Consider the following 15,299-nt stretch of genomic DNA (forward strand, 5'->3'; position numbering starts at 1 on the left):
TATAAACTTACTGATTTGAGCTTTAAAAAGTATAATCAAAATTAGTTGTAAAATGTCTTAAAAATTCAGCATACATCGAAGTAGATAGGAATGGTCTGAAATGGAAGTTTTGGTTCTTTGTTGTACTTGGGAGTCATTTCTGACATCAATAAGAGACTCTTTGGACCCCCATTTCCTACCGTACCTTTCTTCATCCTTGTATGCATGTTTAAATAATTCTTTGGGACTTTTGGGTTTTATGATTTGCATCACTAATTTTACATCCTGGCATACAGATATTTTCTTTTTTCTGCAACTTTTCTAATCTGGGGATGTTAAATATGCATTTGAGTATATTTGATTAAATATTTGTGCAATGTGCTAAGTTTCTGCAAACCTTTTTCATAGATTAATATACCTCACTAAAGTTCTTTTATTGTGACTAGATGACTCTCTTTACCTAGTCTTTCAATTTTTAAACTATGAAACTCATGTGTTAATTAACTACTTGCTTGAATATGCTCATAGATAATTCTTGCAGCATGTTATTGAAAAGTTTACTATCATATCCTCTGTTGGATATCGTAGTATATGTGCGCACCCTCTTTATGGGGGGTATTTATGTCTTCGCATGTATATGAGCTACATATATATAAATAAATATGTGCGTGAGGTAGAACTCTCTCATTCACGATTTCTCCCCAAAACCTTCTTCTCTTCTCTCTTTTACATGTTCGATGTAGCCGTAACATGGTATCAGAGCCAAAGGTCTCGAGTTCAAACCTCCCGGATAGCAAAAATCCACATGCAATGGTTGGCCCAAAGTGGGACCACATGTGCCACGTGTTTGCCAAGTGGGCCAAACACGTGCGGGGGAGTGTTAAAGTATAAAAGATAAATAACGCATTTCTCCAACAGCTTAAGCTATTGGAGAAGTTGGTAAGTTAACATCCTCTATTAGCACAACTGGATGAAAGGACTAGCACTTCTGTCACAAGAACTTTGTATTTGTAAAGATTTCTTAGAGAGAACAACTGGTTGGGTCTCTCTTGCCCATTTCTCTCCTCTTTCTCCAAAAAATGTCTCTGAAAGAAATTATTCCCCTCCTTTATTTTTAATCTCCTTTGTTAGTATTTCCTCAGATATAAAAAGAAAAGAAAATCTGAAATCCTTAACTATTAGACTTGAGGGTTCTCTTATCTTTCCAATATTCATCTTCTCTCTTCTTTATCATGAAAACATCCTCCTCTTTGTTCCCTTCTTCCCTCGCTGTCTTCCTTTTCTTTGATCCCTCGCCTAGTCATTATCAAATTCTCAAAAGAGATCCCTCACTTAGTCAGTATCAAATTCTCAAAAGAGATCCCTCGCCTAGTTAGTATCAAATTCTCATAATAACTTCCTAGCTTTGGAGAGATACATCCTCCCAAGACTCAGAGCTCACGGAGAGCTCATGGCATCCCTGGCCATCTTGTTGATCTTGCTTTACCTACTGCCGAATATAGTAAAAGGATCGAAAAGATAGTGGAGGATGGAGATTGTATTGAAGAAAAAGCTCCCTGTTTGGGAAAAAATCACAAATTTTGATTCTTGACATGCCAATGATCTACTCATTATTGCGTGGATTAATTCCAAACTCACAGCTTATTTCCTAGATCAACTATTATACATTTTATAATTCTAAGGATCTCTTGAATTTGCTTCATTATTCATATTCTTGAGAATTTGAATCTTGCATTATGCAGCTGAAAGTAGAATTAGATGATTTCAACAAAAGGGATCTCATTGATTCGAGAGTACTTGATGTGGATCAGCGATGAGAGCATGGAAATTACCAGATCAAGGGAGGTTGATTTCGAAAGTATTAGTAATTTGGTAGAAGCTTGCTAGGACTTGGATGAAATTTTGCTAGTATTTTCCGAGACTTTAACAAAAAGAAATCTACGCACTAATACTAGATATACGAAAGAAATTCAAATGGAAAACAGAAATAACAAGATAGTGAAGGGAAATAGTTTCTACCATTGAACTCAATGTAGAAGGACAAGTAGGAGAGTAGAGCCCTTACACTTTTCGGGACCCCTCCCTTCTTCTCATGACTATTTCCCCTCTATTTTCGTAGAAAAATGCAATGAGAAACCTAGAATTCCCGGTTACACTCTCAAAAATCCATCACTAAAAGTGCCTTGCATGTTGCCTCCCCCCTCCCCTATATATAGGAAGAGGAAGGGGCCTAGAAGCTTCTTGACCCTCCCTTCTTCTCATGACTATTTCCCCTCTATTTTCCTAGAAAAATGCAATGAGAAACCTAGAATTCCCAGCTACACTCTCAAAAATCCATCACTAAAAGTGCCTTGCATGTTGCCTCCCCCCTCCCCTATATATAGGAAGAGGAAGGGGCCTAGAAGCTTCTTGCAAGTGGTCCACTGATACTTGTCATTCGATGAAGCATGGAGTCATGACGTGGCTACAAGTGTTCTCTTGGTCTGGTCCCCACGAGACACTTGTCGAATGATCAGAGAATAAAGCCTTAGCCCATGACAAGTGTCCGGTCCCCAATTACCACCTGTCGCTTAGCTTGAATATTGTGCTAGTGACAAGGGTCATGCTCCCTACTTAGCTTCCACATGATTGATTGCCATGTATCCCTGGTCCCCACCTTTTCAATTACAACGACCTCTTCCATCCCCTTAGTTACAAATAAGCCTTCACTGCATACCCTTTCTACACCCTCAATTTACAACCATGCCAATACACATTATTTACATTTTTACCTCTAGCAGCCTTCATGCATTGTTACTTTAGCTTTCCGACCTTCGCAGTGTCGTGGGATTCTGAAAACTAATAATTTTATCCTCTCTTTTATGCCTCATCCAGGATGGGGTCTACATCTTTAGAGGGGGTTGAAGTCCACATCAAACTCCCCCCCTTAGAAAAGAGCTTGTCCTCAAGCTCGATCCTTCTTCTATAGAATGAAGCAAAAATGCAAACACCTTCTTGTTGCTAGAATGATTGCATTGAAATCAGAATTTTGGTTGGCTAGTGATACATTCTACTTTAGTTTGATTCCTTATTTCATTCCTTCACATATTGAAATTCTTCTGCTCTCTGTTGAAACTCTTTTCTTTGTCGAACCCAATGGAATAATAGCACTCTAATTTGAATAGTAGCAACCTTCAAGAACTCTGATCTGATCTTGGCGTGTATATCTTCTAGGAGGAGGCAAAGAAGCCACAAACAGTATTCAAGTCCATCATCTTTTCTTTTCCAATCCAGTGCAGGGAGCATTCTTGGTACATCCAACCAACTGGTCTATAATTAGAGATCAGGCTGCACATCTGCTTATATGCCAAATACTTATGCCCTCGCTTGTACTTGGCCACGCCTGCATGCTACTAGCTTAAGCAAAGGTTTTCTTGAACCCCACAATTGAACTTCTGCTCCAATGAAATAACTGGACAACGTGGACCCCGTAGGTTCAACAGATTTAATATGCTACTGAGAATGAACCATCCGGAGCTCATCATGCGTATTTTCTCTAGCAGATAGGTATAGGGATTAGGGAGGCATTTTCCAGGAAATATACCAACAGTAGCAAGGCTGTAAGCAATTGCTCGAAGCTGATCCAAACCTTTTGGATATAGACATGACTTCATTTCAACATCTGAGTGAAGCAGCATTGTCTCATCAAAAGCAATTGATGACAAATTGTCTAGGGTAGTAATGTCTTTATCATATACCTATAGAGTATAGACTCACAACATGATACCCTTGTATGCAACTCGCAAAATAAAACAGCTTCATTTCAACCTCAAATCCTCTTCTCTGAAGATATCAATTACAAGTACATATAGCCTTGTGGGGATCTCAAAATTGAACCAAGACAGTGTTGTTTCTGATCTGTTGGAGCACAGTTACTTTAAACATTGGGAAGCCTTACTAAAGTGTGATGATGTGTTGTGAGTTTGAGATACTGGCTTGCATGTTGGATCTCAGGATTTCAACATTGTGATGGCTCTTCAACTTGATTCAATGACAGAATTCTACAAATGTTCCATGTTCTATGGAAAAGTTGAGAACTGGTAGATGAATTGGCCATTACTGAAGCACAACCTTTTGTCTAAAGAAAACAACATTTGCAGTGGCAGAGGATGTGAATTGATGCTTTTAGTCAGAGGCTTTGCTTTGTTAACAACAACCTTATCTGATGGCGTAAGCAAGAACTTTGCCTTCGAAACTTCTTTCAAGCCATGTAACCAGAACGTCCAAGATGAACGGTACAGAGACCAAGCAGATAGTACTTAAACACGGTCAAAGATCCATTTGTGTTCTTGCTCGATTTGCCGGAAAATTTCATGTAGCTTGTTAACACAAGAAGATCACGGCAGGATTAGATTCAAGAACCATCAGATCTGTTCTGCCAAGCTCAAAATCTGCAATGGAGCTTCTCCTCTTGAATTCAGAATTAGAACAAAAAGAAAATTTGTTCTGCTGCACAGCAGATGCCCACAGCCACTTGAATAGCTACTGGATCTGGCTAATGTTGTGTTCTTCACAAGAGATCAAATGATTCATTGAAACAAACTGGAGCCAAAACATTTATGATTGTGGGGGCCCTCCTAGGTATGGGACTGGGTGGGACACAGCCTGTTATGGGACAGGCTTAAAGGGCCTTGCCTAACGTGTTCCATCAGCTCTATAGTTTTTGGCGTATTGTTAAGGTACCAAACATTTGGTATCAGAGAAACCATCACGTCCTGTGTTCGAGTCACGGAAGGGTCGACATGTGGAGAGGGCTACCTAGAAAAAAAGCCAGAGTGAAAGCTGTCACAGAGTGGGCCGCCGAGGACGCCGGATGTAGAAGCGTGGTGGTATGTAATGGTCCGGAGTGGGGGTTCGCCTGGGCATGGGACTGCGTGGGACCCAGACTAGTATGGGATAGGTTTAAAGGGCCTTACCTAACATGTTCCATTAGCTCTGGAGCGTTTGGCATATTGGTACGGTTCCTAACATAGTGTTATTTGGTTCTGAGACAGCATACACACGAAGGAAGAACCCGAATTTACTCTAAATGTAATTCATATGGATTTAAGCCTTGGCTCAGGACAGATCCAAAGTCAGAGAAAACATAAAACCGGACTGATGGACTTTATCAACTAACTAGTGTTGCTTAATTCTTTGTTTCGGCAATCATCTGCAACCGTATCACTTCTTGAGTAGCAAGTGAGTCGGCTGGTACTTCTCCCAAACTGAATCCGATTTCTCAGATATAGATGAATATTGGAAATTGACTTCGTTGCAGAAGCAATCTCTACAATAAAACTGAGATAAAACTGAGATCTGAGATCTGAGTAACTTCTTGATTTTTTTAGGTGCTGCTTAGGGGTCGATTAAGATGCAGAAAACTCTGATCTTTATAAAGCACAACAAGCACGAATCAAGAATTTCCAACTACAATTACGCAAAGAAACATTATAGGATCACGGAGAACAAATCACATCCTCAATCATGTTGTATAGAAATCTCAAGAGCGTAGGAAGAACAAGATCTATGGGAGGTTAATTTCCAAAGTATTAGCAGTTCGGGAGAAGTTTGCGAGGACATGAATGGAATTTTGCTAGTATTTTCTGAGAATTTAACAAAAAGAAAATGCAGAAGTACAACTGGGAGAGAAGAGCCCTTAAACTAAAAGAACTTCAAATGAAAAACTGAAAGAAATTCAAATGGAAAACTGAAATAACTAGAGAGGGAAGGGAAATAGTTTCTACCATTGAACTCAATGTACAAGAACAAGTAGGAGAGTAGAGCCCTTAAACTTTTCAAGAGCTCTCCCTTCTTCTCACGAATACTTCCCCTCTATTTTCCTAAGAAAATGCAAGGACAATCGTCCTCAGAGTAGGTAAGGCCAATCTATCACATATTCATGCTCTTCTCGCTACTCTGGGAAGATCCCCCCATTTGCAGTACTTGCCTGTTATCTTTGAGTAAAACACCCCTCATTGTCCAAGGCGTCAGCCGTTCCGTTCGCCTCCTCAGATTAGTTCACTACCAACTTTTTTAGGAATTCAAGACTCTGAATTAACAGACGCTTGGACTGGCAACGAAACAGATTAAAAGTCTTAAAGTTCTGCTTCTTTATGGGCCCAATCGGCAGCAAATACTCAGAACAGTTATAGCCAGATCTGGTCTATAAACGTTGAACTAGTTCAGGATCACTTGAACGGAGCACAATGCTGCTGCTCTGTTCAGTTTAGAACTACAATGAACAGTATCTCTGTAGTTGTGCTGAACTGAAACACAACTAATCAGCATTATTCTGTTCAGTACATGAACAGACCTAGTTCAGAACAATGTTGAACAATGCCGGAGTTTCAGAACTAGTAAAATCAAGAGCCAGTGCTCATGTTTCAGATCTGATTTGTGATTCAGGAGACAATGTTATAAACTGCAGAAATTTGCAGTTATTTTAATAGGAGCTAAAGGTCTGCAGCTATTTAAGAAATGGACTGTCTTCTGGCAGAAATTTCAGATCAGCATTTGGATTCCAATTCAACAAGCTAACAAACAATAAATATGTAATCAAATGTCTTTGACTTGCAACTGAACATTACAGTTACAGATTTGGAAATGACACTTAAATGTACAGTCATCTATAGAGTTGTGCTTTTTAAACACAACTGCTGAAGCAAATCATATTTTCTGATTCAGCTAGGATCGGAACTATAGAAGTTAAGCTAACATAATAGGACTAACTAAACTCCTTTCAAGAAGTAAGTTTCGATTCCAACACACCATGAATAGAACTGAATTGTTACAGTTCAAAATTGTTCTGATTCTGGTGACAGTGAAACTCAGATTGAGAGAGAATCAGAAATCGTCCCTACTAGCTTCCGCATGGTTGATTGCCATCTGTTCTTGGTCCCCACCTGTATAATTACAATGACCTCTTTCATCCCCTTATTTACAAATAAGCCTGCACTGCATACCCTTTTTACCCACTCAATTTACAACCATGACAATACACATAATTTACTCTTTAATCCCTAGTGGCATTCATGCATTGTTCCTTAAGCTTTTCCGACCTTTGCAGTGTCATGGGATGCTGAAAACTAATATTTGTTTTTTAACAATAGCAGATTTCATTCAATAAAAAGGGCGACTGAAAAAGTACGACCCAAAGGAACAAACAAGAACAAAAGATAGAATACAGGAAAAACAAAGCAACAAAGATACAGCTCACTTATGGAGGATGGAAATCAAAAATCTCTAAACTTTGTTTCTCTACTTCCTCCCTAGCTAATTTATCTGCAATCCCATTGGCCAATCTTCTTACGTGCATAAAAGATAAAGAGGCGTCATTTGATCTATCACAGATCTCATCAAAGAATTGAGCAAACCTCCACGGGGAACATATGAACCTCTAAGCCCTCTAATTACATTAAGGGAATAACCTTTGACAATCACATGATCCATAATCTCCCTTTGGAGATGAATAATCCCCTGATGAGCAGCTCGAACCTCCGCTTCAGTCGCATATGTTACCCCAACATGCCCAGAAAAAGCCCAAATAACTTCACCCCTGGAATCTCTTAGAGTTCCTCCTATGCTTGCCTACCCCAGGTTACCCATACTAGAGCCATCAAAATTGAGTTTCATCATCCCATGAGGAGCTTGCCGTTGTTGTACTATAGCAGACCTATTCTCTACACTGGAACAAATCTCCCATAAGGAAAAAGCCGGTGTAAAGAGGAATAAAGGAAGGGATTTTGCCCAAGCTATGGTTAAGGCAATTACTTTAACGAACAGGAAGTGAGATGATTTGGAAATTAAAACTAATAATTTTCTTCTCTCTTTTCTGCCTTTTCCAAGATGGGGTCTACAACATTAGATGCGTTGATGTCCACATCAATACTTGAACAAGCGTAAGTATTTCTATAATCAATTTGCTTCCATCCAATACCCTCTTTGAAGGATAAGTTCATTTTTCTCTCAACAGTCTTGGCAATGACTCCATGATCTTTAGCTCTTTTGTCCTCACCTAGGCTTCACCTCCTACATTCTCTAAACATCGAGGTCTCTTAATCCAATATAGTGGGGTTGTGACCTCTCAAGCTAAGTCCAAGCTTACCACTACACAACTGTCCTTAGGGAAATCCTTGTGATATTCTTTATGCTTTTGGTCCTCTACTCAAGGGCATTGATGTGGTAGCTGTCATGGTCATCATCTAAAACCATCAACAACATTGGTTCCCTCACCCAGACATTGACCAGTGGCCAATGTCCCTTGTCCTGAATAAGCTTAATAGTAGAGAGGATTTTTTTTCCCAACCCACCTCACCTAGATTTTGCTTTCTCCTCTTATCCTTGTGCTACTAGGATCCCTGCTCCTCATTCATCATGGTGGCTGATGCAGCTTGACATGTAGATTGCACTAGCCTAGGGTTAGTGTTTTGTCTTTAGTAATAGTCATTAGTTGTAATTTCCCTTGTAAGTGATGTCTTTTTTGTCATTTTAAATAGATTAATTATGTTGGTTTTGTGGTTGTTAGTTCGGATGCCCATGATAAAGCCAATACTTACATCATTTTCATATGTTTTTGTTGATTCAGAATTTGTAGACATTCTTCTTTTGTGTGAGATTTGAGAGAGAGCTTGGCTCTTCTCATTTCTTCTCCATGTTTTTCCCTTGAGTTTTTGGATATTGGAAATTAGAGTTATAATATTTTGTTCATGTCTTTCATCCTATCTTTCTGTCCTGTTGAATGCAAGAATCCACAATGACTCTCCGTGCTTGATCTGTTCTTTCGCGTCCCATTGCTTGAAGTGTCACGAACAATCAGTCTGAGGACGAGGTCCATGTGACACTTGTTTTGTCTTGTTACAAAGCAAGTAAGCCTGTTAAGGTTGGGAGGCTTAAACCTACGAAGCAGAGTACAGAAGGGAGCTAAGTTCACTAGCACGCAAGAAGCATTGGGGCACAAAATTGGGGCACAAATAGGCAAACATTAATCTTTATTGATGAATCATGAGTGAAGTACAATAGAATGTTGTAACAGTCTATACAAATCCTAAGGGGCTCAGGCACCCGTTGACTAGAATTAAATCCTTGCTAGGATATGCACTAGCAAGCACCACTCGATGGCCAAGCAAGCTTCCAGGGTAAAGGGGTGGAGCAACCTACCCCTTTGGCTAAGACTGATTTTCACAAGTCTTGGAATTACACTCTTTAAGATGCAACGAGACACTTTTGGGGCCCTTGGCCTTACATGCTTATGTGCACACAATACAAGTAACGGGCTAGGCCATGCAAACAACGCTGGACGAAATGGCCCCGTGACAGAAGGCACGATCAAGATTTAAATTTTCTGCAAAAAGATCGAAAAAGAAGAAGAAAAATGAGATCGGTAAGTTTTCTTTGTACATATATTTCTTTTCATGTTTCATGTTTCATGTCAAAATCTACTAGAATTTCAACTTTTATGAATGGAAAAGCAAGAAAAAATCAGATCTGTTACATATCTGATCTGAATCTAAGAAAACCAGTCCAATTTGGTTTGATTTCCTAGGCTTCTAAAAACGAGCTTCGAAGATCAAACACACTTGCACCAGCCACTCGCATCAGTGGCCTTCGTCGGGGCACTATTACTTGTTAGATTGTTAGAAGTGCAATCATTCTGCTGCAGTTGCATCATCGCTTCAATGCCTACCAGCAACAAAAACATCTAGCAGATCTCGGTCAAACAATTAGGTAATCTTTAGCTTTTCTTAGTATCTGAAGCTTCTTCACTTATTAATATCATTGTCACACATTTACTTGATGACTTACGTATTTTCTCTTCAATTGTTCCGTATTTTGGTTCCGCAGAAGATTCATGGTTGATGGGTATTCTCATCCCATACTCATTTTAGTCTTGCCTTTATTTTTTCTTCCATTAGATCTCTTCATATTTCTTATTTTATGTTGTTCATAGTATCCAAAAAGTTACTGTCTGTACCTTAGTTTAACTCACAAATTCGCTATAATTTGACTTTTCTCCTTGAGTTCTTGTGCTGTATTTGTGTATGGGGAAGCTTATTGTCAAAGTAGTGCCTACATAAGCTAGCTTTCAATTCCAGTGGAAGAAAACGGTCACCCGAAGAACAATCCTTTTGTGCACTTGACAAGAGAAAGAGAAAGAGAAGAGGAAGAGTGTGGGTACACGTGAAACCCTAGAAATAAATCAGTTTTGTTTACTTCAACTCTTAAAAGATAACATCGATATGCAAAAACTGATAAAAAATAAGTCCCCAAATCATCCAAAAAGAAAAGGTGTACCCAATTACTTCTACGCAAAGTTAATTGCACGGAAATGTACCCCCGAATCAATAAGGAAGCATTTAAGGAAAATATGAAAAATAAAAATAAAATTTGCTAAATATTGTGTTGTTGCTACTATTCCCCATTGTCCATCGATCGATAGCTAGATTTTTCGATCAAGGACCAATTCTTTCGATTGATGATTTGGCCATTTGATCGATGTTTTGTCCAGTCGATCGAGCTATTGTCTATATCACATAAACAATGTCATATTATGATTCAATTCCTTTGATCTTAGGTGCTTTTGCATGGCCAAGATGGTTTAGAAAGTCCTCTTCAATTTGTTCTATTTTACTCAACCCTCCTTCGAAAGAACCCGGCCTGGAGTTCAAAGTACATTCTCTCCATAGTAAGGAGATGAATGCATAACATGAGTGTCACTAATGTTCATCCTAGGCTTTACACATACATTGTAAGCTATGTGGCATGGATTCTTTGTCCCCTATGTCGAATCCATGTTGACACGTTTCGACACTTGAATCGAACATGGATTCGCGTGGGATACATCTGGATTCTTGTTGTAGATGTGTCCCGTCTGAATCCTATTTTTTTCAGGAGAAACTAACACATCGTTGTCCCTTTTAAAATGTGAATCCCATATATTTTCATTTTAAGTGTGTGTTCTTCTCAATTTTTTTTTACAAATGGAAAACCCATCATCTCTTAATAAAAACCCTAGCGCCTCGACCATCCACCCTCGAACATCGACCCCGTTCCCCTTCCTTCCTCGACTCTCTTAATAAAACCCTCCACCCCAAAATTTTCATGAATGTGGTGTGTGTGTGTGTGTGTGTGTGTGTGTGTGTGTCTAATATATATGGGAGCGATGTATCTGAGGTATCCCTCAGATAGCTTATTTGAGCTAGCGACTAGAAATAGGGCATCAACCCATCTTGTTTGAGTCATCCAACCCATTCATTCCATAGGACCTAACGTTGATAGGGTGTTCCTAAAAAATAGATAGGATCATCCTAACCATTCGCTTTGTAGAGGCACAAAATGGACCCATTTTATATCTGTCTCGTTTAAACCTCCACAAATCTAGGGTTAGCGTCATCCTATGGACATGATTTTTTAGGATCACCCTATCTATGTAGGTCCTATGGAATCAATGCCTAGCATCACCCAAACGACATAGGCACCTACCCTATTTCCGAGCGTAGCTCAAATAAGCTATCTGAGGGATACATCAGATAATTTTAACTAATATATATATATATATATATATATATATATATATATATATATATATGAGAGAACATTTCCTACACACTTGTGTAGGTAAGTTACCTACACACTACCTTAAAATACAGCGGGGGCCCACATTGTTTGGGTGATCCAAACAATTCATTTGAATGGTCCTCACATAGATAGGGTGTCCACAAAAAATCAGATCCATAGGATCATCCTAACCATTCAAACTATGGAGGCAAAAAATGGACTAATTTGTGAAGGTTTCTACACGTCCATTTTACCTCCACAAATCGTAGGGTTAGGATGATCCTATGGATCTGATTTTTTGTGGACACCCTATCTATGTGAGGACCATTCAAATGAATTGTTTGGATCACCCAAACAATGTGGGCCCCCACTGTATTTTAAGGTAGTGTGTAGGTAACTTACCTACACAAGTGTGTAGGAAATGTTCTCTCTCTCTCTCTCTCTCTCTCTCTCTCTCTCTCTCTCTCTCTCTATATATATATATATATATATATATATATATATCAGGAATATTTTATTTTATTTAATAAAAATTACTGAATCCACGGATCTTATTTTTTGGGGTTTACCGAATCTGACCCCTCGTATCCGTGTCGGATCCCAACATGCGAATCCGAATCCATGCAACATATATTGTAAATATTGTAAGCATCATCAATCAACTTTTCTAGCACTTCGCAAGGAAAATGGTACTTTATGGTGATCTTGTTGATGACTCAGCTTTCAAAGCACACCCTTCATGTACTGTGACTACCGTCCTTCTTGGGTACCAACAAAGCAGGCACAACACACACACACACACACAAATTGATGCTTTCACCAATATACTCCTTGTCAATCAAATCTTCTACTTGCCTCCACCATTCTTCATCTTCTTTAGGCGACATCCGGTATTATTGCTTGTCTGGAAACAAGACATCGAGAATGAGATCCATTTTATGCTATATATCTCATCGTAGGTAAACCCAATTGCAAACCATTTGGAAATACACCTGAAAACTCTTCCACGATAGGCTTAGCATACTTGCCTCCACCACTTTTTGAGTGCATTTAGACACTAGAGAAAATACAACATCATTGCCTTCCGGGGATTGTTTGAACTCAAGGCGAGACAAAGCACCATACTTAAGGCACTTTCTAGTCACCTTTAAATGGCACTTATATGAACTTGTTTTGATATATTAGAATAAAGGATTCAATGACGATTTCTTAATTTGGAATAGCATTATAATTTGTTTGAAAGTCTTTCATTGCCAAGATATTCCATCAATTTTCTTAGTATCTGAAATACCTTTTTAGATTGTCGCAGGTGGTTCTTCCGGGCAATTCCACTAGTTGATAAGCCCCTCTTGTTTGGGTTGCTCCTGTTACTTCGAGATGTCAATATAATCGATTGAACCTGACTGACTCACTGGGTCTACTACTTCCGGAACTGGAGCTGTTTGTGCTAGAGATTGTCAGCATTTTTTGTGATTTCATTGTACTCTCTTTTTCAAAATATGGTGTATAGTTGAGAGATCAATCACTGTTCACTCATTGGCAGTTCCGATGAGGAGGTGAATTTAGTGTGTGGCACTTCCTTGGAGGTTTTCTGCTAAATGATCAGGGGAAAATAAAGACATGAATATTGCACTGAAGTGGGCATTTCTGAAACTTAAACTGTTGTGAAAAACATGTTTTTAAATGAAAAAAATCAAGTGACATGGAATTTATGGTCTATTTTTATCTAATTTTGATGTGCAAAGTTGGTGGATGTTAGAGGACACTTCTAGCATTGTTTCCTTTCAAAATTTCAGCAAGAGCTATTTTGAGAAGCTTGATATCTTGCTATGGAAGAACAAAGAAACTTATAAGATTATACCCATTTCTGATCTAGTTTTACACTTTTGCTGGATATAGCCTATACTCTGTAGCAAATTTCATCAGCGTCCATTTCAGAAGTTTTTTGAGAAACAGAGGAATTCATAAAATTAATAGCATTTTCGTTTTAGTTCAATTAATTGAAGAAGAAAATATTTTTCTTGAAAATGCAAGAAGTGTTTGAAGGTTTCATATGCTACTTGAATTGAAAAAAAAATGATAATACACACACAAACATGCTGTATCTTAAACTGTGATTCTGATTTTGAAATCTAAATATCTTGGTAAGAAACGGATGAATTTATGCCAATCTTCTACTGTTTTATCTGTCAAAGAATTCCAAATCTGAGCCTTCTGAATAGGCCACCCTTCCATAGTCATCATATACTTAAACTTCTACCATGATTTAGCCAATGCACTTTGCTCACATGGAAGAACACAGCTACTACATTACGACATTTGCATTTAATAGAAATAGTTTCAGGCTGATAAACAGAGATGTTCTATCATGGATGTAAAATATAAAAGTTGTTCTCCCATTGCTGGAAGAGAAAATCCACAAAATTCAAATACTAAAACTCTCCTTTTAAAGAGGGTGAAAGTGTGTACCATTTGGATCATAGTTTTAAATCTCCACGGTCATCTTCGACTGCCAAGTCGACTCTCTTTTTCTATGGCCGTGTTCTTGTTCGAGTCGATCTTTTGCCCTACAAATTCAATAAAAACTTCTTTCACTCTCTTGAGTTATGACCAGGTCAATTGGTGCGTCAACCGGGTACTCGACTGCTTGACTAAGATCTACTTTGGCAATGTTTTAACCCTCATGTGCATTTTAAAACACTGGTTTGAATTGTTCTTAGCAAAGATATAGTTTCCCTTTATCGATTTCCTTGTATAACTGATGTGGACTATGTCCCCGATCAAAGTGATTGGGTATTGGTAGCATAGGTAGTGATAGTACTTTTTGTTATAGAGGGGGCATTCTTGTAATTTTGTTAATAATAGTGTAGCAATTAGGCGCTACTAAGGTAATTAGAGAGAATAATGGAGGGGAAATTGTAGTGACATTTTATTGTAATATTGAATAGGAAAGAAGTGAATTGTTCAAAGAAGAGGACCACAAAGGAAGGCCCATGATCTTCAAGCATGACACATGCCCACTTGGGGACCACTTGTGTAACTAACCACCCGTGTGATTGGGTGATAAGTGTCCTTGGGACCACTTACAAGTGGGAACCAAGGAGGATATAATCTCTCTCATTATGCCATGTGTCCTAGGGAACACAAGAAGAAGAGGACAAGTTTGAACACTTATTTAGCTACTAGTCCAACCCTCTCCCCATAAGGGTTTACTTTCCCACTCTTGTTCTACTTTGAATCCAATAGCAGAAGCAGCTTCTTCTCCTTACCTTGTCTATCTTTGTTCTGGCTTCACTTCTATATTACTAGTAGGTCGAAGTAGTTAGTTGATCTTTCTTTGAATTCTCCTAGTGAAGCTTAGGAAATCAACTAACAAATATCGAATAGGTTATTCTCAGAAATGCTAAGCTGAAAATTCTGGTGTGGATACCTCGTAGATTATAGATCCAACTAGATCTTAGATCTAGCTAGATCTGCAGTCAATATAAGTTTTCCGCTACTGTTGCATTCAAGAGTGACTCCACTCAATAAGTTCCCCACTGGGAAACTGGTTAGCTTCTAGAATTACAGCAAAACCTATTGATCATTTCGCTTCAACAGTTCCTCTCTGTAAACTGGTTAAAGCCTAAGATCTCAGCCACCGAAGTACCTTAATTCATAGATCCAGAGACTGAAGATAGATGATCTGTTTTCTTTAACCAGTTACAGTAACTTCCATCAACTTCATCATTGAGTGTTGTTCAAAA

The 15,299-nt window shown here is 38.6% G+C and overlaps 1 protein-coding gene across 3 annotated transcripts in view; it reads left to right on the forward strand.

The window, feature by feature from the left end:
* Positions 1-13,270, forward strand: part of LOC143851909 (uncharacterized) — an 80,647-nt gene extending 67,377 nt beyond the window's left edge. Inside the window, exons 12-14 of one of the 3 annotated variants that reach the window (XM_077361420.1) lie at positions 8,745-9,379; positions 9,542-9,723; positions 12,853-13,270. The gene's annotated coding sequence lies outside the window, so the exon portion shown is untranslated. The remainder of the gene's footprint in view (positions 1-8,744; positions 9,380-9,541; positions 9,724-12,852) is intronic. The other 2 variants (XM_077361417.1, XM_077361418.1) reach the window with 2 other exon arrangements.
* Positions 13,271-15,299: the final 2,029 nt, after the last annotated feature.

The sequence above is a fragment of the Tasmannia lanceolata genome, unplaced genomic scaffold (assembly GCF_043159265.1).
Source record: "Tasmannia lanceolata isolate RefF3 unplaced genomic scaffold, GAP_Taslan_0.1 ptg000018l, whole genome shotgun sequence".
In the NCBI taxonomy this organism is placed as follows: domain Eukaryota; kingdom Viridiplantae; phylum Streptophyta; class Magnoliopsida; order Canellales; family Winteraceae; genus Tasmannia; species Tasmannia lanceolata.